This window comes from Bemisia tabaci, chromosome 8 (genome assembly GCF_918797505.1).
Source record: "Bemisia tabaci chromosome 8, PGI_BMITA_v3".
Lineage (NCBI taxonomy): Eukaryota > Metazoa > Arthropoda > Insecta > Hemiptera > Aleyrodidae > Bemisia > Bemisia tabaci.
The window spans coordinates 46,616,419-46,643,826 of record NC_092800.1 but is presented as its reverse complement, the minus strand read 5'-3'; the positions used below and the strand labels follow the sequence as shown (position 1 = coordinate 46,643,826).

Here is a 27,408-nt window from a genome sequence, read left to right as displayed (position 1 = left end):
CCCGGTTTTCCCTGACTATGGCAACCCTGGTCCTTTTGTCCGGGAAACGGCGAATTGTGTGTGCGCGGACACAAAGCATTTCACATCCTGATTCCGAGTGAGCGATGAAAAAAGCTGAGCGTCATCAGACGAGTAATTCAACTATTTCTGGCAGCCACGGACGAGGTGAATTTATGCAAAAGAGGTCTATCTGCATAAGGACGGACTGTTCCTGCGTAAATACGTCCATTTACAAATCGCGCCACGGATTAGGTCGGATAGTCATCGGCCGACGACATCACAAAGAAACCGGGCTGAGACAAAGAACCCAGTCTCGAACGCGACCGTAGCAACAGCAGCTGTGCTCAGTCGCTTTATGTTCAAACCTGGCGAGGCCTTCTACGACGAGCTCTCAGCTTCATTAGCCATTTACTCAGCTTCAAATTCCCTCACTTTTTTTGCCTTCTCTCACTTCCTAGTGATTCAAATTATGGAAAAAGCCACACTGAAATTAGGAAAAAAAAAGTTACCGACTATGTAGATGTACCATCCGTTCCGGGCTCAGAGGCCGAAACTTCCGGGCGCAAGAGCTGTAGCTTCAATTGCTCCGGGTGCTGCGCCAGGAACTTTCGGCCTCTGGTTCCGGAACGCGGACGGTATATCTATGTAGCCCGTACGTACGGCTTTCACAGTCGGAATTCAATTTTTCAGTGGTTCCTGGTTTGCTTCTCTGAGAATGACCACAATTTGCAATGAAGAACTACATTTCTGGCTAATCTGTAATAACACTTGTATGCATAGGAAAACCATTGGTGCACATGGTATTTCTAAATTGAGCCAGGCGGGTTGCAAAATGCGTTCCGGACGTATTTCGTCGCTCCTCTGGCGGAGGGACGTACCTTGACTTTCGCATGAGCCCTCGAAAGCATGGATTTATACGTACAACAGGGTTCACGTGGAAACAGAGATGCGTTGGAGTGGCGACGATTTGTGCTAAAAGGAACTATGTGAATAGGGTTTGCGTGAACGTACTTCCTTTGAGCACATATTTCCCAAACGGCGCCGTCTGATGGGGGTGCCCGGTCGATGCGCTTCTCGCTGGATTCCCTGATTTATCCCATGAATTCCCTGACTTTCTCATGTCACCGCGAATTCCCCGACTAGGACCTACCGCCTGGGTGAAAGTTTAACGACGTGTGGAGAAATCATATTTGAAAGGAGTTAGGGGAGGATTGGCTTAGGAAGAGGGAGGTTTCTGGGAAACTCTTCAGGAAAAGAAAAATTCCTATTTTGATCCCAAAACTTGAGTCTGAAAATATCAGCGTTTACCTTTGGAACACTCTGTACTGTCTTTTGCCGGACACTCATAATCCAGCAACTGAAGATAGGACGTCAAAACAAAAAGCATCACAATTCTGATCTTGTCGACTGCAGCAGGCTGAGTATTGAAATTGAGAGACAAAGCTATAGACAAAGACAAAATGAAGCTATCGTATCGGAGGAAACAGGTGGTTAGCGATGGACAAACGAGATACGTAATGGACTAACCAACGGCAACCCACGAAAGAACCCATGATAGTCCATAACGATCATTTTCAACCAACAGAGTGACTCCATTTTCCCCCAGTCGTCTTTGTCTATCGCTGCGTCGAACAATTTCAACATCGGCCAGCAGCTGCATGCGAATTCGGATTTACTCCTTAAGCGCAAGTTACACCTGTGAGTTACAAGAGTTCGTTGCAAGTGTACACCAATAGGAAACCAGGATTTCGATCGCTCGACGTCGAGCTGTCGAAATCCTCCTTGCCTATTGGTGTTTCTCCTTCGACAAGCGCCTGCAACTCGCAGGTGTATCTGGGCCTTTTGTCCGCATTCGAGTCGATCGATATCACAACCGAACATATTATGCCGTTCTGCGATGAGCTTCGAGATTCGTATGACTGCCTTTATTCGAGGTCTCATCTGATAATGGACATGTTCAGTTTCGACAAGGACTGATTCATTTTTCCATTGGAAGCGATCTGAGCACGTGGACCGAGGCTGGGCGAGGATTTAGTTCGAAAGACAAACGAACGGACGATTCTCGACATGATCCAGGTCCGAACGAATGGAATGACGACCAAGAGATAATCTGTGGACACGAGCACCGCGGCTGGCTGCTCTCTCTTGATAACACGCAAAATCCCAAGGTCAACCGTCAGCTTCGCCTCTGATAATGCCGTTGTACCCGACGGAATACCTCGCTTCTAGAAACTGACGTGGGGATCCAGAGAGCTGCATATTCGGCCACCACTTCACACGGTGGATCGATTCAATGGGAGAGGTCAGACAAAATTTTGGAAACTTTAAAAGCTTTTGACTCCGTTCATGGATACACAATTTTGAGGTATTAAAAGTGATTTCATTGATTTCCTTTTTATTTCTTTGTTTTCAGTAACCGGTAATTTTACAATATGCCATATTGGCTTACAAAATTTAAACACTAAATAACGGCGGAAATTACTTAAGGCTTCAAGAATTTACTGAAAAACACTATCCCCCTCAATTAGGATGGAGGGTGCGTCCGTGACATTTTCTTTAGGATATACCCCTTAGCATTTAAAATGTGACGAATTAAGCATCAGAATTTGCAGTTTTAGTTAAAAATTTCATATCCGACCTCTCTGATTGACTCGATCGACTGTGCGTCACACTGCTGTGCTACGGAGGAACGTTGTATAGCAGGAGCAGGACTGCCGCAGAATCCAGAAAAGAGACTCCGCGGCATTTCCCAGAAACATTTTCTAAAAGCTTCCTGACATTTGACGAGAATGATTAAAAAAGGACCTGTTCCAAAACTGGACAATCAACATGGCTGCTCAGAACGTTTAAACCATTTTACAAAGCAAATGAAGAGTTGAAATTATAAACATTGGATTAAAATTAACAGGTACTTTCGGGATCGTGCATAGTGTTCCTGATTGTAAATTTTAAAAGATCCTGAACACTTCCGCTCAATGGACAATAGTGGAAAAGTCCTCTAAATATTGGCCTCATTTTCGACACTAGAATTGATCTTTTCACTCCCTGTAAACTTAGGGTTGCCACAGAATTTAGAAAATGAAATTCTCTGACATTTCCCTGATTTCTCTAACACATTTCGGTGGAATTCCCTGAAAATTGAAGACGTGACGGACGGTTAAGAAGGCATAATTGAAAATAGTTTTCAAACATTTGTTGCTCGAAATCTCAAACCCCTTCTAGAAAGCAAATGAAGGCGATTTAACAAATTTTCTCTGACGTTTTCGTCATTTTCCCCGATTTCATAAAATTCCCTGACATTTCCCGGTTTTCCCTGACTGTGGCAACCCTGTAAATGAGAGCGACAGTTTGCGACGCGCACGCGTTTGATTCATGGCAACGCTAAGAATGTTTCGACACTTGATGTAAAAATGATAAGAACAAATTTTCTTTCCACTTATGTTATTTCCTTTGCCGGTTCGTCGTTTCTCTAACGAAATAACGTAACTCCATTCCGAGGTTGCAGTACTGACTCAAACAATTCAATTTTTTACAAGAAGGTAGCTGTGCAATTTTTGTCCTAAACTAGTCTGGTTTTTGCACGAGATCTCATTTTCAGTTAGAAATGAACATGATTATCCTTGGAAAAATACAGCAGGGTGCCTTTTAGAGCAGACTAACCAAAATCAGTACTTGCACAGTGCTTTTTCGGTACATTCCCAAGAAATTCAGTACCTCCTCAACAGAAAAATTCAGTACTTTGTCGGTACTTCCAATTATTGACGAAATTTAAAAACTTTGAATTTCGCTCAAATTGAGACAAACATGACAGGAAAATAAGAAAAATTCCGGACCTTCTTGTGGAATTTACGCAATTTTTCAGGACTTCCGGACCGCCCTTAAAAAATCAGTACTATTTCCGGACTTTCAAACACCCTGTACAACCTGAGAGAGAAGAGTTGATAACATTGCAATATAGTTACGTCATTTCGTGAGGGAAACGACAATGTACCGATTTACATTTCCATGGCCGAATTCCCTGACATTTCCGGTTGCCCCGACTATGGCAACCCCGGCAAATCCACTGGAAGCCATTCCCCCCGCGAGAGGAAGTGCGATTAGTCGGCCGAACTTTGCGGCTGGAAGTGACGTCACGGCACTCGGAGCGCGGTGACTCACCGAGGGGTGTCCGCGGGTCGGGTCGGGTGCCCCGATGACGTGGAGCCCGCGGCGGGCGAATTGGGCGACGCGAAGCGCGGCAGTCGTGTTTTGCCGACGAATCCCATGTTTTATTCACGGAATCGCGGCGGCCCAGTCGAGTGGATTTCTACGCTTATCATGCACGCATCATGACGTTGCCGCATGATTCGACGTCGACGTCGCTCGGGCCCTCCACGCTCCTCCGCCCGCCCGGCGCGGCGCGGCGCACTATGGTCCCAATCCGCTCGGGAGCGCTCAAAAATCGATGTTTATGAAATTGGACGACATTTTTTTTTTCAAGTCAAAATTGATAAATATAGTATCTACGGGTCATAAACTACACGTAGTATACCTCAAAAAAATTTCTAGTCACTTTGAAAGTGTCACAAACTGTGCAAATAGTCGGATACGTATTTTCTGACCCGTGAAGTGGCTATTTCTAACAAAGCGTTCGGAGCCTCTCCTGAATCATGAAATGGTCTCTCAGAATTCTTGCTTATACCATTTTGTAGAGGACTCTAAGAGGATTGTAACGCACTAATTACAATTTTTCTCCGAGGCATTCTGACACATCCCACACAAGGTAGAAGTTGGATACCTATTTTTCATAAAAAAATGCCGATTTTTCCCACGAACTTTCATTTTAAAAAAAAGTCACCAAAGGTCACCTAATGAGACACCTTTAGGGAGCTTCTACACATCCTTGGGAAGCTACAGTAGAAATATTTCGTGCTTTGGTTTGCTTTTTCTCGAGAAATCGAATTTACTAGGTCTCTAAGTCGGTGGCTAAAATAACGGTATTTAGCAAGTTTAGCCATCGATCAATCTGTAGTCGTCTTAAACTTTTTTGAGGCATGCGACACCTCCAAAAACGTGCTTAAGTAGTCTCTATGAATCCTTAAGAAGGATTTTAAACCAAAAATTGTTGGTTCTTCTTGCTTTTTGGACGAATTTTGAATCTTTTTCGTACCTGCGTGTTTCTTTCAAAATACTGTTTTACAACCCTGGAAAGCCCCTCGAAAAATATTCTGAGACATTTGGCACCTCCAGAGACACTTTTAAGTCGTTTCTGCAGATCCTTAGAAAGGCAACCGAACCAAAAATAATTGCTTCCGCCTGCTTTTTCGACCAAATTTGAATTTTTTACGTGACTACGTGTTTGTCCCAGGAAAACTCAATTGTTTGCCCCGAAAAACACCTATAGTTGCAGGCTTAACACGTGCTAAGCACTTTTGCATCTACAGAGACGCACTTATATAGCTTCTATGAATCTTTTTGAGGTTGACCGTTTCGAAAAAAATTTGGTTCCCCCTACTTTTTGAGATTTTTTGGGAAGTTTTCCGTTCCGCAGTTTTATCTTTAAAAACGCTCTTTTCAATCCTAGAAAGTACCTATTGATGTAAAATTTCTTACTCTCCGAATATTTATCCATTGTTGATTGAATTTTTCTTAACGTGACAATATTGCACCCCCGCTCTTCAACATTGTTATGTACCCGATTTGCGTTTCCCGTCAAATCAACGTAAAGAAAAGTCTTCTCTGAAGCATTATTTCGACATTTTTAAAATACAAATGAATTTTAGATCTATTACATTTTTTTCAGTTCAGTTTTCCTTAAAAAAAAAAAAAAAAAAAAAAAAAAAAAAAAAAAAATTGGGGGGGGGTGTCAAAAAATCAAAACATTCTTAATTTTACATGAACTGTACATGTATGTGCAATGAACGCATGGTTTTCATCCAATCTAAGCAAGTATAACAAGCCAATCGTATGGTAGTTTGTGATTTTTGTGAAAAAATGACAGTAACTTTTGCAAATGATTTTTTAGGGAAAAGCGGAGGTCAAATTCGGATTCAGCGCATCAAAATCATGAGGAAAACACATCTTAAATGTATTTATACTCAAACGGAGAGCCGCTATGATTTTTGATCACTGAAAAGTGAATTGGGACCATAGTGCGGCGGTTGTGCAATTCCCCGAGCTCCCGCTCCCAGTCCACGAGCCAGGCCCAAAATAAGCCGAGAGCCGCCTATTCAGACCGAGCAGCTATTCCAACTCATTTTATCAGCGTTCCCACAAAGTTTACACAAGGAAATTTCCTTACACACTTGAGGAAAATTCTCTGACAATTGGATGTATTTCTGCCAAACGGAACTACGTGCATTAAGACATGAGCCCTGGGACCCGTAAGAATATCGGCATAACAGGGATCACGTCATAATGCACATAGTTCCGCTTGATAGAAATACGTCCAATTGAAGCTATGTCATAAGGCCAAAAACACATAATTTCAATGAAATGGAGTGCATTTAACAAGAGAAAACTAGCGTCATGTTATGAGAATCCTGCATCTTCATTTATAAGTATAAAAAATTTCCATAGTAGCAAATAGTTTCTGATTTTCCACCGAAAATTGTAAATTGTAAGGGAAAGTCATTGTGTATATTTTAATACTGTGCATACATGTAGTACTGATTGTAGAAAAGAAGTTACACGATTTTGAAAACACTGTAATCGCACTGGTAACCTTTGGCTTAACGCAATTCAAACAGTTTTCGGGTAAAATTCGTTGTTCGAAACGTCAAATGCATTCTAGAAATGAATTAAGGTTAATAAAAGTTAATTAACAATTTTTCCCTGATACTTTCGTCATTTTCTCTGGCATGACGAGATAACATTCGTCTTTGTCCGACGTTAATAATCTATTTAGCTTTAAATAATGAGCAGTTACATAACAGTGCTGGTGGATCCAAAATAAAGCTGATTGTTTATCATCTGCATTTATTAGAAAGGACCGAAATAGATAAAAAGACGTTTAACCTGTGTGAGATAACAGAATTTTGCCATATTTTTCGTCAACCTCGAGCAATTAATAAGCTACGCAAGAGCACAGAAATAATTGATTTTAAAAAGTTATGGTGTGAGGTTGAGATCTTATCGATCTTTCTGAAACTTTTTCCTTGAATCATACCGAGTTCTGACAATCACTTCGTACAAAGAAAATCAAGCCGAAATCCAATTTATTGTTAGGTTCATCGAATTTAATGAAGTATGGAGAGGTCTACGGGGGGTTTCACCTATTGATTTCGTTTGATATGGGGAGTCATTAGAAATATTTTAAAAATTACCCCACAAATTCACACTCCATGTAGGTTTTAAGCCGATACTGAAATTAGCACATGCCTCTCGTGCGAATCGGTCAAATCTTGCAACATAAAATTTTAAGCTGATAAGGTGAGACATACAATTGCTTAAATTCAAAATTGAAGCCCGATAGAAATATTGCCCCTGAGACTCCACCTACAAAGAACCTCGAGCAGCGAAATTTAGTGCTGCGAGATGAGGTTAACTTCGTAATTTGTGACGAACAATTGCACGTTCTGACTGCGTGAATCGCCGCATGGGTCATAATTACATTCAAAATTATGTGAACAAAGCGATGAATAAATGGAAGGACCGGACAATGAGATCTCGACTTCTTGGTCTACACTTTGTGACAAAGCCTCACTCCTAGCAGTAGGGCCGATCGACAAGCAACGAGATGTTCACTCAACGCTAGCTACCGATGAAAATCGCATCGTCCACGATCAAAACCCGAAAAAAACCCTGGCAACAAGTGGTTGTTGCATTGCGTAAAACCCAGCAACAAAGGACGGCTCGCACACAAAGGAGATAAGGAAAACAAAAGGCCCGACGAAATGCGCGGCCAGACAAAGGTATGACGCAATACTCACAAAATTGTAAAAGGCTAAAATCATGGTTGGCAGGTCGTGGGCTTCAAGTCCTGGACGCGAGTCCTACGGAAGCACTATCGTGGACACCCATGATGACAAATCAGCAGATATCACCACGAAAACTGCGCACTAAAAAATGACGCAACTCGGCGGTGTCGTGAACACCATCAACTCGGCCACTGATTAAAAAAAAACACACTCGGATATCGCGCTCAGCGATACCGTCGTCGTCGAGGGAACTTCCTCCACACAGCACAGCACACAAAAAAAAACCACAAGAAAATCAGAGCTTTGTCTGCTTCGACACAAAGGAAATTGCGTCGGGGACGAAATCGGCAGGAAGAAATCCGCACGCGGCGTCGCGGATACAAAACTTGGTCAAGAAACTATTCGGAGAGCACAACCGCAGAAATACACAAGAGCAATTCTCTCGGTTTGGAAACACTACTGAGTAATCGATTGGAAACTAGAATAAATTTCGACTAGAATTGTTGGGGACTCGGTCCGAGGGTCGTGCGCGCGCGAGATCTGTTCAGAGACTGAAGCTCGGAGCCGAGGCGAGGATGTTGGAAATCCAGCTCCGGCTCCCGAGCTATTATCATACGGACGGGAGGGGGCATGCGCGAGGCGCCCCCCCCCCCCCCCCCGCCCTCCACTGCGGGTTATCACTCTATCTCACTCACACTCGTGCTCGTCGACGTGTAATTGAACGCTGCTGGTGTGCTGCGCCGCGGATGGGCACCGCGTGTGATATTATCATTCGGTGGGGTGTTGCCAAGTCGAGGATTCGTGACGTCACGCGCTGTTGCCGCACGAGGCCGGGAATCACGGATTGTCGTCGACGAGGTTTCGAGCTGACGGCGGCTTGGGTTGACGCCAAGAGCAATTATAAGGTTTTCTCGGAGACTTGAAAGCAGAGTAGAACTGACATTTCAGCGTCTTCGTCTAATCGTGGACGCAGCTACTAAACTGAACATGACTTACTGCAGACACGGCAGAAAATTGACAGCGTTTTCTCGGAGACTTAAACGCAGAGCAAAAAAGTAAACGAAGGTTTCCCTTTAAAGAAAAGGAATTCTATCTTTGTTTCTTCTCTAGTCACTGAATGGGTGAGAAATTTAGATGATGGCATTTCATAGACTTCACTCATTATCGTATTCATTGCCGTGCTAAGGAAAAACGATGCATAAACATCCGAACATGTCCATATTTCCGCATATGAAACGTGCATTTTTAAGGAAAGTTACAAGTATTTTTTTTTTTAATTTTTAAGGTACCTTAGATTATGTTGCGATTAAAATTCTCTGAAAAATTGAAAGGAGTACAATAACATGACTCCTTAAAATGTTTAATTTTATCAAAATTTTGGCGACGTCTGAAGGCTCATATGGCGCTTTTCCTTACACGGAAAAAATTGAATTGCTGATTTAACTATTCAATTGCTAAAAAAAGTGACTGCAATGTTTCAACGTAGATTTTACAACAAAAATGCTACTTTAACCACTATTGTCAGCTAATTTAACAACGGGGTGCTCACGGTATCATTTTTTTGTTGTAAAATCTACATTGAAACATTGCAGTCACTTTTTTTCAGCAATTGTATTGTTAAATCAGCGCATTTTTTCCGAGAGCAAGGCAGATCAGATTTACAAGGTGTTGTTACCTCTAGTCTAGAATCTACGTGTCGTGTTAAAACGGGGAAAAAATTAAAACATTAATTAAAACTGGAGTGATGGATGGGCAAACTAAATCTACAAGATGTCAATGGAGGCTTCAATATAGGATTCCAAATCTCCATCCAAATGAGAGAAAACGTGTCGGGAGTTGCTGAGAGGTGGAGCCTTCGCACGGCGAAATGGATACAAATCAACGTGCTCCTAGGGCAAGAAGTTGCCTACTCGTGGAAAATGAAGGCGTTTCATCAAACGCGGGGACAGAATGCTCTCGATTCAACGTTTCGACTCTTTAAAAGAATGACTCCACTAAAACACTGGGCCTCCTTAATGTGGGATTCTGATACTTGTGAAGCTACAGACACACTTGGTGCTGCATCATGTAGAATGCACCCATTTCTTGTGAGTTTTTATCCATATTTGCCCTAGTAGGTAAAAAAAAAAAGATAAATGTTTCTTTCTGATCCATGGAAACACCCTGTCTAAATCACAGCGGCCTATCGAGCACTCGCAAGTGCTCCAAAACAGGTAGCACAGTTAATTTTATCGTTTTTCACAGTGCTCGGGGGCTACGGCGCCGGCGGCGCGCCCTTCATTCGGGAACAAAATGGACTTACTGCTATTACGTTCGATATGAAATCAATTCCAGCACACGGACTGCTCTCCAACAGCCCTTGGATTCATCGAGTAGGTTACGAATTGCTGTTCGCGTGCGATCGTTCTGTTCGAGAGTCGAAACTTAAAAACTAGAGCACATCGACGTTTGACGAAGCCCCTTCAATTTTCACGGGTAGGCAATTTCTTGACCTAGGAGTACGTAGATTTGTATCCAGTTCGCCGTTCTGTAGCAGCGATTACGCCGCGCCGCGTTGGCGTAGAGCGCTCGTTGGAGCGGCCATCACTGGACGCGGCTATAGTAGTCGGTCGGCCTGCTTCCTGCGCACCCTGCTCTCGAGTCGTAATCACGCTGCTGGCCGACCGGGACCGACCGGAAAGCAACCGGTTGCCCACCGCACCGACCGGTCGCCGCGCCGTAACACCCGTCCGAGAAAGCTTCCCGTCCGCCATCTAGAGTGCCTTTCCAGTGAGAGTGCCAACACTGGAGGATCCGTTCTGCCGTCCTAGGAAGAACGCCGTATCAACATTCGAGCGTTGTCAAATTTCCCTTGATAAAACATGTATTTTTGACAACGTTTATGCGTATTTTCCTTGATATTTTCATATGCTTTAGATTAAATTGCGTACAAAATTGCCTGAAACTTACAGAAGATAATATTCACAATTTTCCAGGTAAATTCGGTTTTTGTCGGAGGATACTTGGCAACGTCTGATGGTTCATACAGTGTTTTTCCTTTGCACGGCAGACGGCTTTGCCGTGCTAAGGCAAAACGTTGTATCAACATCCGTACGTGCCTAATTTCGCTTTATAAAACATTCATTTTATAGGAGTTGTGCATTTATTTTTCCTCAAAACTTTCAGATACTGTAGATTAAAGTGCGAATTAAATTCCCTGCAGAATTTAAAGAAAAATATCGACAAGATTTTATGAAAATTCGCATTTTATCAGAGAAAATTTGGCAGCGCCCCAAAGCTCATACTGCGTTCTTCTTTAGCACAGCAACATTTCTGACGAGAATACCTTTATAGGGAGAGTAAGAGCGCTATCATCCATTCCTGATCTTTTAGTCATCGTAGCCTTCATAAGGCTGTTCAAGGCACAAAAATGGCGGATCGTGAAACTTCCTAGCTCGATCAATGGAAATAAAACCGCGATTTAAGCGTTAAAATTCTTGAATTTGCCTCCAGGAAAAATGTTGGTGCAATACATTCGGTAAAATATTTTCAATCTAGACCCGTACTAGAACGAAATTGTTAACGAGTGCAGTCGGTGATAACCGTCTTGCAGGGTGTCTACAGTCGATAAAAACCGGAGAATATGATATTTAATGCCACCAGGACATTATTAGGAAAATTGGTCTTAGACCAGGGAATTCAGAGTGAGTCAAGCACATCTTAACCTTCATACGGTTCAACACATGCAAAAGTGAAACATTTGATCCAATCTATAAAATATTTCACTGTGTAAAATCAAACTAGATTTCGTTTATTCGCACAAAATATCCGGAAGCTTCATTTGAAATATCCGGGGAAATCAGGAAAATCCCCAACGAAATATTCGTAGACACCCTTGTTGTAAGGTCGGAAATCGATCCCACCCTGAAAATCTTCACCTTCCGGCCTAAGTATCACAAGCGGCATGCGATGTTTCAAAATTTCCGCCGCAGTTTCATTTATTTGCGGAGAAATTGTTCAACTAGGCTGTCTGAAAATTTCACTAAAGTTTCTTTGCGCTACCGATGAAATTCAGTGAGATTCAACCAACAATTTCTCTGTAAAAATAAAGTGGCGGCGGAAATTTTAAAACGTCGCATAGCGCTTGTAATACTTTGGCCGGAAGGTGAGGAAATCTAGATTATTTCCCATTTATTCAAAATGTAAACGAAACACAATGCTACTAACTGTCGAGGATTTCCATTGCAGACCTCTTTCGTTTTCATTTCGGTCCCGATCCCTCGTAACTCACCCGGGTGTTCATGCGCTCCGATTCCAATTAATTACCCTCGAGTTATCAAATATTTAAGTCCTATCTTCGTCCCATGTGCCTCGCGCCACAGGTAGCGGAAGTCGAAGCTCTAACTTCCGCTTGTCATCAAGCGCGCGTGCCCCGCCCGCCTAACGTCGAGGGGGGGCGGGGGCGGTCAACAGTCAACGCGGGGACGAATGGGGGGGGGGGGGGGGTGGACGGTTGCGGAGGGAAATGGTCGACGACCTTGACCCATATAGCGATGTCGCTCCCTCTGTCGGCATTCTGCGGTCGTAGAAAACATGCGGAAGGAGGTCTGCCGAGATACCTTGTTGGAAAGCGGTCAATCCAAAAAAGGAAACGGGTCTGGATCCGTTCGAGCGGAAAATTTCGGCGAAAAAGTCCCCGGTTTTTGTCGAGTGTGAGATGATCCTCCAGAAAACTTTCGCTGTTTTATTGAAGTCATTCTGGTTCAGATTCAAAATTACGTACGAGAGTATCCTGGCACCGCGTCGGAATAAACGCCTTCAATTATCACGAGTAGGCAATTTCTTGACATAGGAGTACGTTGATTTGTATCCATTTCGCCGTGCTCATTTACCGATTAAACGGAGGTCAAGATGCGATTAATAATGTTGTCAAGCTCCATTTTCCGGGATACAGTGGAGTTACTGCAGGTATATCGGAATGACGTCCATTTCGACAAAATTACTGCTCTCCGACATCCCTTGGACTCAGCACGTGGGGCAAATTTTGCTACATTATAGCATCATAGAGTTCCATAATTTATAATTATTACGACTTGAACACACTGGCACCGCGTTTGAATGAACGCCTACAATTTTCACGAGTAGGCAATTTCTTGACCTATGAGCACGTCGATCTGTATCCACTTCGCTGTGCTGTTTTACCGATTAAACAGAGTTCAAGATGCGATTGATGACACACATTTTGACACTTGTTTGATTTCACCGACCAACATGTTAAATGGTTTGCATCAAATATTCAACTTTTGCTTAAGTTAGACTGCATGGTGGTTGAAAAATGTTTGACGCACTGGGAATTTCCTGCTCTACGACCGATTTTCCTAATATTTTCCCGTTTTTCAGGTTTCTACTTACGGTAGATACCCTGTTGTGAGACCGAGCCTCCGAAAAGCTCAGTTGCATAAACCGAGCATAACCGTTCAAGAACCCCGAGTGCAGTTACAAAAACCGAACTTTACGGCAGAAAATGAACACCGTGCTTACCAGGGTTGCTAAAGACTTTGGAAAATTAAGTTCCCTGACATTACTCTGATTGCCCTGACACATTTTGGCGAAATTCCCTGACAATTGAACAGGTGCCAGATTGTTGAAAGACATTTTCAGAAATAGTTTTCAGGCAAAATTTGAAGTTCGAAACGTCAACACCGAAATTTTGGTAAAATTCCCTGACATGAGGATATGCCAGATGCTTAAAAAGGCATGATTTGAAGTAGTTTTCAGGCATTTGTTGTTCGACACGTCAAACCCTTTCTAGATAGCAAATAAAGGTGACTTGATGATTTTTTCCTGACATTGCCCGGTTTTCCCTGACTTTATAAAATTTTCTGACATTCTCCAGTATTCCCTGACTGTGGCAAACTTGACTTAGAGTTTAAAGGACCCGACACTATTTCTCAGTGCACAAAGGGTAGTTGCGGGGGATGCTTTAGGGTGTCGACGATCTTATCTAGCGCGGTTGCGTCCGGGGTCCGGGGTCCGGCCGGGCTGCAGAGGAGGCTCAAGAGTCTATTTCGGTCGGGTCGAGTCGGGTCGGATCTCTACGCGAAACTAGTCGTCCTCGCTGGAGGTCGTTGAATCACGTGTCAGAGTCCGCTTTGTCCCGGGTTTTCGGAATCGTTGAACTTGGTCGGTCGCCCATCGGGACTCCTTCCCCAAGACGATAATCCCGTGACTTTTATTCCCTCTTTTTCTTCTTTTTCCTCCATGTACTCGTATATCTCAACGCTCATTGTAGAGTCGTTGAATCAACCCGATGTCGTACGTCTTTCCGCACGTCCTGGGGTATGACGTCGGACGTTCGACAAATGAACGGCCGCGCGGGGAAAAAAGGATTTCTCCGATTTGTGATTGGTCAATAATATTGCTAAGAATTTTCAGAGTTAGAGGGCCGTATTCACAGTCGTTCCTGCGGGCTGATTCTTGAAATTGATAGACAAATCTATATAGACAAAGACAGGGTTGCCACAGAATTTAGGAAATGAAATCCCCTGACATTTCCCTGACACATTTTGGTGGAATTCCTTGACGATTGAAGATGTGGCGGATGGTAAAGAGGGCATGATTGAAAATAGTTTTCCGGCAAAATTTGTTGTTCGAAACCTCAAACCCATTCTAGAAAGCAAATGAAGGTGATTAGACTATTTTCCTGACATTTCCATTTTCCCTGACCTTTTAAAATTCCTGACATTTCCCGGTTTTCCCTGACTGTAGCAACTCTGATCAAATCTATCATTTCTTTCTTACGTTCCATGCTACCCTGGCTAAACCTGGAGCATTTTGAACGACTGAACCCTCATATCGCTTCCGACTGTGAGTCGTCCGACCGCGGTTGATCTAGACGACTGCGACATGGTGCGACTCGCTTTCCTTTCTTTCATCTCAAGGTCTCCGAGCCGCGCATTCTCGCGATAATCCCATAAATCGGGAAGCCTGGTCCATTCCTGACAGCCGGGCTGACTCACCAAGGCTGGAGACGGCGACACAAGGGTCCGGTCGGGCACAAAGGCGTCCGAGGAGCCATCGCCCTTGATCAACTCGAGTTTTACGACCGGGGACGATCCGCGATCTGTGCCATATATTTCGGCGAGGAGTCTGTGTCTGTGAGCGGAGGATTGTCCGGACGGGGCCGGGAGCTGCGTCGAGACGCTCGTCAAGATCACGCGGAAAAGTCGTGGTTGGCAAACTCTCAGCTCGGGCTCGGCGGCCGGGCGGCTGCGCTGCGTTTCCGTCGTCGGCCGGAGCAACAGCTGTCTTTGTCCGGACCCGGGGTTCACGGCTCCGCTTCCACTTCGCCAAAGTCTTTGTCCCTCTTTGTTACCCGCTCGAGCGCCGTCTACTAACACCCATATGCGATCGTCCACTCTGCCGTCTTAAGTAAAAACGCCGTAAGAGCCTTCAGACGTTGCCAGATCTCCTCTGATAAAAGCCGAATTTACGGGAAAATTTGTTGGTATTTTTTGTCAAATTTTTCAGATAATATTCTTCGCAATTTGATCTAAAACGTCTGAAAATTTCACGGAAAAACATGCATAACTTTCCTTAGAAATACATGTTTCATCCGGAGAAATTTGGCAACTCTCGAATGTTCATACGGCGTTCTTCCTTAACACGGCAGCTCACTGGAAAGGGGCCTTCGCGCTTCGCCCGAGAAGGACACATCTTCGGCCAAGCGATTTTTGCCGGATGGACCACGACACAGGGTAAGAATTCGACCTCGTTTTGCAATAAGGAACTAATATTTCTGCCTCATTTCAGTAACAACGTGTGGACCATTACTTCTCCTGAGCGGATGGGTGGTTTTACGGATGAGCTCAGAGTAGTGGTTCCTTCTTGCAAAATTTAGTCCAATTTGACCCCTGAAAGATGTGTCTCGTCGTCAAAATTTCACATTGAACACATCGAAATCTTGCGAGATAATGAGGGTAAAAAAATCATTTCGGTTACACTTACCTAAATCGAATATGGACACTACCAAACATGTTGTTTGGATTTGCATCCAAGTGAAATCTTGCGGATAATCCTTTTGCAAAATTCTGAAACAGATAAAATGACAAACTTTAGGCAACACTTCCTTCTCAGAAAAATCCGTTCGTACACACGCTCAAGGAAGGAAAAAAGTTGGAAGATCAACTCCCGGCGATACTGGACAGCGCTAATGACACCCCCCCCCCCCCCCCCATGTTAGGTTTCAAGATTTTTCAAATTTCAAGTCTTTCACCTGATATCTCTGACTTGTTGAAATTCTCTGATAATAGCCTGTGGAGACCCCGAGATCCGAATGGACGGAGCCCCGTTGGCCGCGCTGTGACACCGGCCATGCGGGCCGATCATTGAAATATTAAATGCGTGTTAAATGTTAATGCATTTTTTTGTTTGATTTACCCGGATCTCGGCCACCGACATGTAAGTCTCAGGTTTCTTCTTCGATAATTTTAATTTTGCATTTATTTTCCGACTGAAAATAACTCAGTTTTGAGTCAAAACGTCTCAAGTTTCTTCAGAATGGCATTTCAGTCTTCTTTCCCGTTTGCCAGGGTTCAGGGCCGGATTAAGGGGATGGCCACATGGCGGCAAATTTTGCAATTTTTTTAAATGTAGCTATAAAGAAAAATCAGATTAAAAAAAAAAAAAAAAAAAAAAAAAAAAAAAAAAAAAAAAAAAACCAACGGGAAAAGGTGACAAAATCTCTCATTTCCTGAGAGTATATCTCTAATTTTGTCGTCCTCCTGTGATACAAAAGACAGCACCTTTAATTAGTCGAGTTAAGACAATGAGAGAAACCGAACACGGAATTTGGCCTGGAACGGCGCGGCACGGAGAGCAATGATGACGAAAACGTGAGCTGAAAAGGAGAAACCCTCGGCGCGGCGGTCAGAATGTAACAAATATTAGCGCCTACAAGACTGCGTGAATACTACACGCATTGCACCAAAGACAGTGCGGTTAGCAGCGGGCAGCGTGAAACGCATAGCGCCTACAAGACTGCATGAATACTTCACGCATTGCGTCAAACACAGTGCGTGCAGCAGCGGTCAGCCCGAAACGCATAGCGCATGTAAGACTGTAGGAATACTTCACGCATTGCGTCAAGCACAGTGCGGTCAGCGAGGAGTGCCGGCGGAAGTTAAAATTATTAAACCACATTTATGTTTGTTCTTTCATAATTTTTTGGTTCATCTCTTATACATGGAGGGCCTTGTCCATACAAAGATAGGTTTACGGAACTTAACTTTCGCGCAAAGTTCCGTGAACTTTTGCTAGTAGTGTTGACAGGGCTTTCGCAAAAAATGTGACCAACACGAGTAAACGCGTCTTATACGCCTCTTTTCCTCCGGCACGTTCACTTGATGGTTTTTATTGATGTTTCAAAACGAATGAGAAGGGGGCGGCAAAATACAGGCGGCCCATGGGCGGCAAGTAAATAAATCCGGCCCTGCCAGGGTTGCCACAGAATTTAGAAAATGAAATTCCTTAACATTTCCCTGACACAATTTGGCGAAATTCCCTGACAATTGAAGATATGATGGATGGTTCAGAAGGCATAATTGAAAATAGTTTTCAGGCAAAATTTGTCGTTCGAAAACCTCAAACCCATTCTAGAAAGCAAATGAAGGTGTTTTAACAAATTTTCCCTGACGTTTCCCGGTTTTCCCTAATTGACAACCCTGCATTTCAGTCTTCTTCCCCGTTTTCCCTCTTTTTTTTCTCTTGAAATGTTAAAGCGGCACGATAAGACATCGAAATGCGATGTATTGCATGGTAAAGCTGGGGCTACTTCTTGTCTTGTCGCATCGACACGGATTCAATAACAGGGCTGGAAGAATGGTTTTCGGTGGAGAACGGAGGCTTTCGACAGCTGGAGCGGACTACGCGAGGCTCCGCCTGGAACGAAAACCGAGTGCGTTGCCACTTGCCGAGTTCCCGACTCGGGTACAAGAGTGCAGCAGCGGGGAAGAATCGGCCCCTGCCCTCCTGCGACACCTGCGCATCCCAACGCAGCACCGCAACCTCCCCAAGGTGGAAAGTTGGAAAGGGGGAGCGGCAGGGGGGGGGGGGGGGGCTGCTCCGGTGCAACTGCACTCGGACGGCCCCAGGGCCTCGGGCCGGGAGTCCCGGTGGCCCGCCCCCACGGCCCACCGTGCCCGAGTCCAGGGCCCGCTACCCATTCCGTCTTCCGTCTTTCTTGGGCCCCTCCACCCATGAGATGCCTCGCCAGGAGTCGTATATCGGCCGCACCTAGCCCTTGTCCGCACCGGCTCTCCCTTCTACAGGGTGATCAACAACGTTGCTCCTCCAACGAGGGGGCGCGTCCGTCTGGCTGACGTAACCCCAGTCAGAGAATAGAGTGAACGATTTTAAAAAGGAATAAAGATTGGTACGTGAAATTCTGAAAGAAGCCGCCGGTAACAATTGTGTGGTCAAACATCAAATTTCAAGCTCATAATAATCTTCCAAAGTTGATGCTGTGATGCCGGGGCGTTAGTGATAACTTTCAAGCGTATTCTCTACGGTATTTAAATGTGATAAAATTTCAGAATCAGGTTGTAAAAATAGAATTCCGAAATCATTAGTCCGCGGTTCTTCGAGCAGGGTGTGAATAGAATTGAGAATTCGCCTGCGGTGTAGCCCCGGTAAGATGATGGGCATACAACACGTACATGGGGATACTTTAATTAGACTGAGACACATTGATGAATATTTGCCTCATGCCAACCATGACGGAAGGTGCTGACTTCGGCATCGACCAATCGCTTACTTTATCAAACCAATGTATACTTCAATGAAAAAAAAGTTCTGTTCATAGGGCTCCTGTACTCTCTTTATTACCGCTACAGAAGTTTCCGTTATGAGGACAGAATACGATGTATTCACGACCGAAGTTCTGTTCTCACAACAGAAAAGTTCTGTAAGCATATCAAAGAAAGTTCTGTAAGCATAACAAAGAAAGTTCTATAAGCACAAAAAAGAAAGTGCAAGAGCCCAGTGAAGGTTCTGTCATCAGTACCGACTATTTTATTTCGTGTTGTTGTATAAATTCCTTTTCTTTAGCAACCCAATAATTGTTTTAGAAATGAAAACTTTGGAACGATTGTTCTTTTGAAGAAACACTCTAAAAAAAAGGGTCTTCCCTGGTGTTCGTTTCTCTATTTATCTCTCCCTTCCCAGGATTTTTCAAACACCTATTTTTAAAGTGAGCTTCAAATGGTTTATTTTTTCAAGAACTTAGATGCTTTGCGTTTGCAATAATCCTAGACACTCGAATTACTTTAAAGAAGAAAATTAAACAGTTAGTCGTTAGTCATCGGTAGTAGTTGAAACTTCAAAATTACACACAAAAACTGGGCATTCCAATTTGCGTTGCTTGTTGCGTTGGCGACCAAATACGGCTGCATAATTTAACTCTTGAATGCATCGCGAGATATGCCACTTCATTGCAATTTATATTGCGTTCAAAACCGAAAAAAGAAAGATTTTAAGCAACTCGTGAAAATTGTAGCTGTTTTTGGTCAAATTCCCTGACTTTTTCAGGTTTTCCAGAGCACTTTTTTCCCCTGACTTTTCCAGGTTTTCCCTGAATTCCCTGACCGTGGCAACCCTGTTTACGAATAAAAGTTTCCGAAAATTTCTGGACATTTTTCATGAAAAACTACTCCTTGAGCTTGTTCGTAAAAGTGGAATTCAATCATTAGTTCAACCCCTCGCCCTCTTTGAAATACTCGAGTTTCTCGAACGCAGGGTTGCAACAGAATTTAGAAAATGATATTCCCTGACATTTCCCTGATTTCCCTGACACACTTTGGTGAAATTCCCTGGCAATTGAAGATGTGACGGATGGTTGAAAAGGCATAACTGAAAATAGTATTCAGGCAAAATTTGTTGTTCGAAACCTCAATCTCATTCTAGAAAGCAAATGAAGATGTGTCAACAAATTTTCTTGACATTTACGTCATTTTCCCCGACATTTTCCGGTTTTCCCTGACTGTGGCAACCCTGCGAACGCTGACTCGACACCAGGTATCCCTCGCATTTCCCAGACCGTTAGCTCTCCTCGAGAAAGCGCCAGACGCCCCTCCCCCCTCTCTTTCCCTCCCTCCCCTCCCTCCCCCCTCTCGGCGGACGATCTCGGAGAGCCCGTCGGATTTCCGCGTAAAAAAAAAGAGTGATCTTGAAATTTCGCGAGATCCCAGCCCGGGCGGCGCGGCGAGGCGGGCAAAATAAAAATACCTTCGCCTATGCCACGTCTGACCTTGCCGCTAATCTGCAGCTCGGAGACAATAAGGATCCCATCCGCGAGGCTTAATGGCCGATCCGGCTCGGAGGAACAGTAAAAAAAATAAACGGTGGAAATGGGGGCGGGGGGCGGGGAGGCGAGGGAAGGGGGAGGAGGCACGCGAGGCGCTCGAGTACTTGGTTAAAATAAAGTCGGTGTACGCAACGCGGTGATGCCGCTACCGTCATCGCGGTCCACACCACAGAGCCATGGTCTCCGGCTCGTTATAGTTGCAGAGACAGGGTTGCTAGTTTTATTGTTTAACAACCACCAACACCCCCCCCCCCCCACCCACCCACCGGCAGTGGCTCGGAGGCTAGGGAACACACACCCTGGTTTGACAAAATTTTGATCGACGCGGCAAGGTGACGGTTTGCGAAAACCAGCGTTCTAATATTTAACAAAATGTACATCGGCACGGTTTGTTGCACTCTTCGCGAGAAGGAAAAAAAAACCAACGCGTGGCAGAAAGTTGCGGAGACCTGGAACTATCTGCAACCCTAGGTACGTTTCCCCATTTCCCTGAATCGAACGACAAAAATCCCCGTTTTTCCTGACAATACGTAAAAAATACCAGAGCACAAAAGTCAAAAGTCACGGACAAGTCAGAAAAAAGAAATCCGCGACTGAGTGCCGAGCATAGTTGCCAGGTGCTGAAAAATCAGAACTATTCCCCACTTAAATTCATGTAAAATATGTCAATTTAACGGCACAATCTGGCAACCTTGGAGCCGAGTCCCGAAGAGGGCAAGCTGCGATTTCGACTTCGACGCTCGGGATGGCGAAAAATTCTCTCCCTACGGCCCAGTTTTCCGACGATTCCAAAAACTCAATTTTGATTTTTGGCAAGCCCTTCCCCCGCGGACGATCGCAAAATAAACAACAAAGCAAGGAGAGAACAACAAAATAAAAACGAAAAATAAACAAAACCCGCAGAATAGTTCATGAGTACAAGCAGACAACATAGCGGTGGAACAAGGAAGGGAGACGGTGCCCCCCCCTTCGCCCCCCGCCGTGTATTCAAGGTCGTGTCTCCGCACAATGCGTCTAGCAAGTCGCACTGCGCTCACTTGCACAACGGCAGGCCGCGTAGAGGGGGGGGGGGGGGTCGGACGGCCCGTCCGGTGACCGAACCTGCCCCTCCCCCCTCCGGCGAGGGATGGTGGGGAGGAAGGGGGGTGTAAATAAAGAAAGCAAGAGTGAACCAAGGTTGCAAGTGCGAGAAAATCAAGGATGCGAGCGCGCAAACGGAACTATGTGCGTTATGACGTGAGCCCTGTTACCTATGTATTGTTATGGGTCTCAGGGCTCATGTCTTGATTCACATGGTTCCGTTTGACTTCTAATACGACCAGCTGACGTATGTCGAAGGCTAACGGAACAGTACCCACTAATGTGTCACGTTACACTGATTACAGTGCGTTTCAGGAACACACTTTATAAGGATCGAAATTGTAAGAACCTTCTATATCGCCGAGTTGCATCCCCTATTTTGAGATGGGGTCATCTCTTGGAGAAAACATTTTCAGGAGGCACAAAAAAACTGCGCGGGAGTGAAAAAGTAAACACAAAACAAGTGTTATTAATGCTAGAAAAGAGATCCTATCGGAAACACGGGGATTGTTTTAAAAGTTTTCCTTGCACTCAAATGAGCAACTTAAAACAATGAAATCGTGTATGCAAATTGTTCTGATATTTCCCCCATTGCTCAGCCGGACTAAGAATTAGATTAAACAGGCGAAATAAATGGCGGCATGTTGAGGCGGAACATTTACGCCTCAGATCAGGTACATTTTTTCATTTTAAAATTAATTAGTGGCTTGCGTTGATTATTGCAGCGCGGCTGGTAGGCTCGTCGTCGCTATCTTCCTTGTTTTCCTCTGCTGAGCCGTTTTTTATGTTACATAACCTAGTTCTGTGATGGTCCGAGTGTTTTTCTCCCCATCGAAACTTGAAGCTGAAAAGCTCCATGTGTTATTTTTCAGCATTTTTTTCTTCTTGCCTCTCATTTGATTTCGTTTCATTCTACCCGATACGTTTTTGTAGAATCATTCAATTCATATCGCTCCATAACCGATTGATAGCGTTTTGTTCTTCATGCGAAAATAATATTACGAGGGCATTTTTCATTCCGAGCTCGTGACTTGCAGTGTCGTGGCGTGCTTTGCGATACATCGATTGGTCTGCCATTGGAACCTAAGGAAGAGGATCGATAGACAGGGTGTTCGCAACGAACACCTGGATAGTCGATTCTCTACCATGACTTCAAAAGGGGAGATATCGATAAACGATCATTCACGTCTCGTTTCATTTGAGAGTTACGAAATTTTCGTTCATTTATTCAAAGTGTCTACTAAACTTTTATTTTGGAATTTTCTGATATTTTTCTGCTATAAAAAAATGAAAATTCCCAAATAAATCCAGCAGTACAGGGTGTCTACTAAAACAGGCTGGTAAAAAATAAGTACTTTTACAGTACTTTTTAGTACATTCTCAGGAAATTCAGTACCTCCTCCCATGGCCGGATTTACCTACTTGCCGCCCATGGGCCGCCTGTATTTTGCCGCCCTCTTCTCATTCATTTTGAAACATCAATAAAAACCATCAAGTGAACGTGCCGGAGGGAGAGGGGTGCATAAGACGCGTTCACTCGTGTTGGACAAAGGGACACATTTTTTGCGTAAGCCCTGTCAACACTACTAGCAAAAGTTCACAGAACTTTGCGCGAAAGTTTAGTTCTGTAAACCTATCTCTGTGGGGACAAGGCCTTTCATTTGTAAGAAATGAACTAAAAAATTAAGAAAGAATGAACATAAATGTGGTTTAATAATTTTAACTTCCGCCGCCGTGCCGCGCTGACCACACTGTGTTTGGCGCAATGCGTGAAGTATTCATGTAGTCTTGTAGGCACTGTGCGTTTCACGCCGCGCCGAACGCTGTTGACCGTACTGTTTGACGCAATGCGTGAAGTATTCATGCAGTCTCGTAGGCGCTAATATGTGTTACATGCCGACCGCCGCGTCGAGGGCTTCTCCTTTTCATTTCAAGTCCTCGTCATCATTTCTCTTTGCGTCGCGCCGCTCCAGGCCAAATTACGTGTTTGGTTTCTCTCTTAACTCAACTAATTAAAGGTGCGCAGTCTTTTGTATCACCGAAATACGACAAAATTAGAAATTAATGAATTCTCAGGAAATGAGAGATTTTGTCACATTTTCTTGTTTGTAATTTTTTTCTAAATCCGATTCTTTTGTACCTGCATTTAAGAAAATTGCAAAATTTGCCGCCCCCTAATTTTGCCGCCATGGGCCGCGGCCCATGTGGCCATCCCCTAAATCCGGCCCTGCCTCCTCCAACTGAAAAATTCCGTACTTTTTCAGTACCTCCATTTGACGAAATTCGAAAAATTTCAAAAATTTGAAATTGCGACAAAAATGACTAAAGATTAAAAAATTCCAGAGCTTTTTGCGGAATTTCCGCACTTTTTCAGTACTTCCGGACCGCCCTTAAAAAATCAGTACTATTTCCGGACTTGTAGACACCCTGCAGTAGCTGATGTGGCTCGGTTCCTTTCTGCCTACCGCAGTCCAAATATACAAAATAAAACTAAAAAGAAAATTTTCGAGAAAATAGTATTGATTGATATCCTACATGGACAAAGAATTGGTAGTATTTTTAGTTTTTGCGTTCATACTAATTGACATGATATGCGACTGAGAGCGAAACCTGGTTTCGCTTTTGGGCCTGTGAAGACACCCGCGGATCGGCACGTAGCTCGGTTAATCACCGGCGAGTCCACCTCCATCGTGGCCGGCCAAGGAGGATGCGCCCGTCGACAGGATATTTTCGACATTTGAGCACATTTCGGTGGCTTGACGCCTGCTTTGAAAATAAATAGCGTCCACCCGCGACTTTCCATCCTTCCTAGAGCCGCCCGATTCTCGGTGATTAAAACTCCATTAACGAGCGTAGCAACCCCCCGAGGCGCCAACTCGGAGCTCTCGCTTCGCGATCCGTCCGGGTGGGCACTTGGGCAGTCTCGCCGACCAAGACAGCAGCAACTACCGAATTTTCGAAACGAGGTTTTCTTTCCAGATTTCACCAGTCTCGGCTCCACTCCACTTCTGAACCCTCGAAATTATACATTCTCCGGGCCGATTACTGAGATTGATAGACAAAGCTGTAGACAAAGACGACAAAAGGAACATGGAGGGATCCTATCGGTGGAAGCAAGTGGTTGTGTTGGACAAAGGACGGAGGTTACAGACAAAGTCTTTCAATAATCGACCTGCAGGTCTGTAGGAACCATCAGTTTTAACCACTCCCTATGCTTTCTTGGTCTATCGCTTTGTCTATTAATTTCAATAATCATAAAACGCGCCTTGACCTCCTTTCAACTGCTGGAATGGCAAGGCGAAAGATACAAATCAACGTGCTCTCAGGTCAAGAAATTGCCTACTCGTGAAAACTGACGGCGCTTATTCAAACGCGGTGCCAGTATGATATTTCCTTAGAGTATCGATTCTCGAACAGAGTCATTCCAAACGTTTTTGACCCAACATTGACTTTATTTCATAGCACTAATCGATTCGACTTCATTTGGCAATTGGGACTACAATTTCCTGCCTCAGTGTAAAGACAAAGTATCTAACATTAGTTTACCCATACACACAACATGTTTTCACAGATGAGGCAAAAATTGTAGTTTCTAATTGCAAAATATGGTCCTAGGTATCGGATTTTCCACCGTAAGGCAAATTTTGCCCGACTACGTAACATCTGCTCGACGAGGCAAGAGCAACCCTACTTTAAGGAGCAAAGAAGTGGGCGCCCCTCGAGCGAGAGGCAGAATATGCAAGTATGCACCATGCAAAAAAGCACGGGGAGAAATGGCGGGGTGGCCGTGGCGTGTGGAAGATGCATGAGTCACGTGGTGGAGCTGTGACAGGACTGGGAAACGGAAGGAACGAGAGAGCAGTGCACGGGCCGCAAGTGGAGAGAGGAACAGCCCAACAGCCGGGCCCGATCACCTGGGACCCGGTGACGGACGGATGGTGAGTCACACCAGGAATATATAACCCGCTCGATCGTGTTTCATCCTTCAAAAACGCCGTAAGAACCTTCAGACGTTGCCAAATTCCCTCTGGCAAATCACAAATTTTCAGGAAAATGTTAGAATATTCTTCTGTCAATTCCTCAGATAATTTTGTTTGTAATTTGATCTAGAGTATCTGAAAATTCCAGAGAAAAACATTCACAATTTTCCTCCAAAACAAACATTTTATCAGAGGAAATTTGGCAACTCTCGAATGATCATACGCCGTTATTACTTAGCATGGCAATGTGCTCTCAGCGCAGACTCACCTCTTCCGTCAACTTCCCTCGTATGCAAGACAACGTTTTTACAACCCCACGAAAAGCTCGTCCGACTGACTTCGAGTGGTTGAGGGGAAACCCAGACTATGCGCGGATTTTCAGATGGGCTGAGGGATTTTCTAAGAGGAGACCCTCGGACTGGGCTCCAAAAAGAGCTCCATCACGCGACCGCTTGGGTTGCCCTCGCCATCGACGGGAATTTCAAATGGGAACGCCGGCAAAATCGCGTTTACATCACGTGTTTATCGTAAAAAAATCGCATCATTTGGTTCGGAACCCGACACTTCATAATGTGAGCATTACACACCGCCACCGCGCTAGAACAAACGCCTTCAATCTTAACGAGTAGGCAATTCCTTGACCTAGGAGCACGTTGATTTGTATCCATTTCGCCGTGTAGTTACACCAGTCCAACAGAGGTCAAGGTGCGTTTTATGAGTATTACAGAGTCAAGCTCCATGTTAGGCATTATACAATACATAATAATTATGAAATAACGATTTATTTTTGTTACAACTGACTCAACGCTAGGCTTAACGGCTAACTTCGAGGTTTTTACGGCGAATTTTCACCACTTCTGTGGATAGGCGAATAATTTGATAAAATTTGTTAGGACTAACTAAGGATCTTCGGGAGATCGTTTCAGTTACAAATCAGAAAATCCTTACGGCAACGGCATCACGTAAAAACGCCGTATGGGCCTTCAGACGTTGCCCAATTTCTTACGATAAAATACGAATTTTCAGGGGAATCGGTGAATATTTTTCCTCTAATTTTTCAAAGAATATCATTCGCAATCAGATCTAAAACTTGTGAAAATTTGAAGAGGAAAAATCCATGACTCTCCTTAAAAATAAAAATTATATCGGAGCAAATTAGGCAACTCTGGAAGGTTCATACGGCGTTTTTCCTTATCACGGCGGGGAACTGGTTTCTTGGGCGCCGGGTCGCGCCCTCCTCGACGGCGGGTGACGTCAGCGGCGAGCCCGCGACCTCACTGACGTAAAAGCGTACCTCAACTTCCGCGTGAACCCTGTTTCACGTATAAATCCATGTTTTCTGCGGCTCATGCGGAAATCGAGATACGGCCTTGCGCCGCAGTGGAGCGACGAATTCGACTGTGGTGCGGTGGGAAAGTGGAACCTTATTACCTACTCCACTGATACGGCCGCTGAAAGGTCAAGGATTGAGACACTTTATCCAAAGGTCAACGAATTTTAAGCATTTGCTGCACCGAGAATTAAAACCAGTCTCGTCGCGCCCGGCTTTGTCTCCGCGCGAATCGCCCGTACCCGGGAAAAACACCGCACTGACGACCGCCTGTTGCCAAACTTTCGGAAAGACCTGCGATTCCGCCATATCGATGGCAGGGTTGCCCACAGACTTTAGAAAGTAAAATTCCCTGACGTTTCCCTGACACATTTTGGAGGAATTCCCTGACAATTGAACTATAAAAGATGTGACTGATGGTTAAGAAGGCATAATTGAAAATAGTTTTTAGGCAAAATATGTTGTTCGAAACCTCAAACCCATTCTAGAAAACAAATGAAGGTAATTTAACAAATTTTCCCTGACATTTTTGTCATTTTCCCTGACATTTCCCGGTTTTCCCTGGCTGTGGCAACCCTGGAACATACTTCGTTAATGCATTGTGAATCATAAAAAAGTTCCAATAATATCACCGGAGATACGGTTATACAGCAAGGTTCCGAGAACGACGCTGATAAACGGTGCTAGGCAGTGTTAGTAGGAACATAGCCAAAAATATTACACGGCGAGTTTGCGTGGCGACTCATTTCCACCTCATACGCCTATTGGTGTAAGCGGTAA

The 27,408-nt window shown here is 44.4% G+C and overlaps 1 protein-coding gene across 2 annotated transcripts in view; it reads right to left on the bottom strand.

Moving 5' to 3' along the window:
• drn (zinc finger AN1-type doctor no) overlaps positions 1 to 27,408 on the bottom strand; it is a 101,366-nt gene that overhangs the window by 54,830 nt on the left and 19,128 nt on the right. The window contains exon 3 of one of the 2 annotated variants that reach the window (XM_072303395.1): positions 15,885 to 15,967. The gene's annotated coding sequence lies outside the window, so the exon portion shown is untranslated. Of the gene's footprint in view, positions 1 to 7,910; positions 8,474 to 15,884; positions 15,968 to 27,408 lie in introns of those variants that run through there. The other variant, XM_072303396.1, reaches the window with a different exon arrangement.